Source organism: Macrobrachium nipponense, chromosome 15 (genome assembly GCF_015104395.2).
Source record: "Macrobrachium nipponense isolate FS-2020 chromosome 15, ASM1510439v2, whole genome shotgun sequence".
In the NCBI taxonomy this organism is placed as follows: Eukaryota; Metazoa; Arthropoda; class Malacostraca; order Decapoda; family Palaemonidae; genus Macrobrachium; species Macrobrachium nipponense.
The window spans coordinates 38,152,787-38,155,286 of record NC_087208.1 but is presented as its reverse complement, the minus strand read 5'-3'; the positions used below and the strand labels follow the sequence as shown (position 1 = coordinate 38,155,286).

The 2,500-nt window shown below is 41.6% G+C and overlaps 1 protein-coding gene across 1 annotated transcript in view; it reads right to left on the bottom strand.

Moving 5' to 3' along the window:
• LOC135226800 (glutamate receptor-like) overlaps positions 1–2,500 on the bottom strand; it is a 40,222-nt gene that overhangs the window by 36,910 nt on the left and 812 nt on the right. The gene's annotated exons all lie outside the window — the stretch shown is intronic.

Genomic DNA, 2,500 nt, shown 5'->3' with positions numbered 1-2,500 from the left:
TTGCTGGGGTATAACCTCTTTTATCTGTGTTTCCTTGAGCGTCTCTGAGAAGTTTTTAAACTTCTGCTGCTTTGTCGACTCGGCACTCTCTGCCTCACAGTAGCAGTTTCCCCAGTTATTGGCGGTGGGTCTGGCCTTTTACGAAAAGGTAAAACTGCAAAACAGCAGCTGTCCTTTTAGTCGCCTTTTACGACACGCAGGACCTACTGTGGTAGTATTCTTACACCCCTACCACAGGAACCAAATGTTAATTTTTAGAAGATCTTCTTCATTCAGATAATTTTGGGATTTTGATTCGAATGAATCAAGTCTTGATAGGGGAAGAGCAGTTTATCCTAAAACTGTTCTAAATACATACTTATTTATGTACTCATCAGGTTAAGGCACGCCATTGTTTTTAGTAGTTTGATATAAAACCAATTACACTATAATGAAGGAATTAAGGAATCATTATCGTAAATATTGGCCTAATTGACGATGTGTCTGCTTCCTTACCAAAGTTTAGACATTGTATGTCATGAATAAGGAATCGTAGTCGTTACATAATATAAAGAAAGCAATAAAGGCAGTAATCAGTGAAGATTTCCGTGGCATAGTTCTGTATTGATAATTGTCAAAGTTATCATATTTATATTGACCAGTGAATGAGCTAGTATTAAAACATTTACTTTCATGTGAGAAAGTTACTAATTTATGACAAGAATTTGCTATAGGCGATAGGCAGGCCTGCAATACAATATTCATTTATTCATATGCCTAGCTTTGTTTATACTTTATTCATATCCACAGGACATGGCCAAGTCCCTGGAATATTGACCAGTGAACGAATCAGTACTAAAACATTTACTTTCACTTGAGAAAGTTACTCCATTATGGCAAGACTTTTCCATAGGCAATAAGCCTTCAATACACATATAATATTTATTTTTTCCTACAGGCCTAGCTTTGAGAAAGTTACTCATTTGTCTTAAGGTTTTACAATAGGTCTACAATACATATACAATAATCATTCGTAGGCCTAACTTTCTTTAAAATTTATTCATATTCGAAGGACATGGCCCAGTCCCTGGAGTTACGAGGGACAGCCCTATTCGACAACTCTGCCGAAGGAACCAGCGACAATTTCACCGTCAGCGACAGAATGACAAGTGTCGCCAGAGAGGTGAGTTTCTCTCTCTCTCTCTCTCTCTCTCTCTCTCGTCTGCTCCTCCCTCTCTTCTATTCTCTCTCTCTCTCTCTCTCTCTCTCAGCCTATGGAGTGACCAGTGTATTTACTTTTTCTCCGGTGCACACCAGATACGACTTCGCTTCCATTGCGTCATAGTCGTCGTGGTGAGCGACAGCCTGGATTTCCTGGAGTCCTTCGCCGAGTCGTCCTTGAGAAGACGCCTCCTGTCGGGGACGTCCACTCTGATTGCAGTTGGTCGTCTGCGCCCTCAGGATGTGGAGGCCCTTTCAGCTCACTGGACCTTTTCCATGTACAATGCGCTCGTCTTCGCTCCAGAATCCCCCGGCGGGAAATCTTCCGACAGGAAATCCTCCAGCGGAAGCTCCAAGAGGTTTGGGAGCCTTTGTCTTATCTCCAGGAATCCCTCGATTACAAAGTCTTATATGCTATATCAGCGATATACAAGGAATATGGACGTATGAAAAAGCTATTTATCCATTATCCCAACCTATTTCAGATGGAACTTGTACTACCATATGCCTTTCACTGCCTCCGGCAGGCGGTGGATGAGATTAGGGCGCTGGCACCATCCCGGCGGTCTAATCTTGCAAGAGGACCGGCCCCTGCTCCCAAAAAAATTCTCCAAGTAAGGCAACACAGCCACAAAGCTCTTCTCCTACCTACACTTCATTTATCTCACAAGTGATTATATATGTCAACATAAAATCCCAATATTACTCCACAAGAAATAGGGAATTGGATAATGCATTGTATTTCATTACCTTCATTTACATTATATCATTTCCAATTCATATCTAGCAGAAGTGATTGATATCAATTATTGAGGAGAAAATCTTGTTAAATTTTGAAAATTCAGATTTTCAAAAATACCGTTATGTAAATGGTCAGCATTGGAATATGCTAGAGAGAGAGAGAGAGAGAGAGAGAGAGAGAGAGAGAGAGAGAGAGAGAGAGAGAGAAAATTAACATAAATTCTTCCAACAGCTTGTATGGTGTAACCGTCAACTTCACCGCACTGCCATACAGGCCCTACTGGATGGAAGAGACGAACTCCCATGGCGACAAAATCTACTCAGGGTCTGACAAACTGATGCTGGATGCCATGGAATCGACCCTCAACTTTACCGGGAGGCCTTTGGAGGTTACGACCTGGGACGAGGTGAAGGGAATAGTAATATGTACTACTATAGGCTTTTGAATGTACAAAATTCTCCAACTTTCGAAGGTCCCACCTTGGGAGTAAGTGATGAGAATGTTGTTTATTGGCTAACAGTGTACGTACAGTATTCTCCACGTTTTGAAGGTCTCACC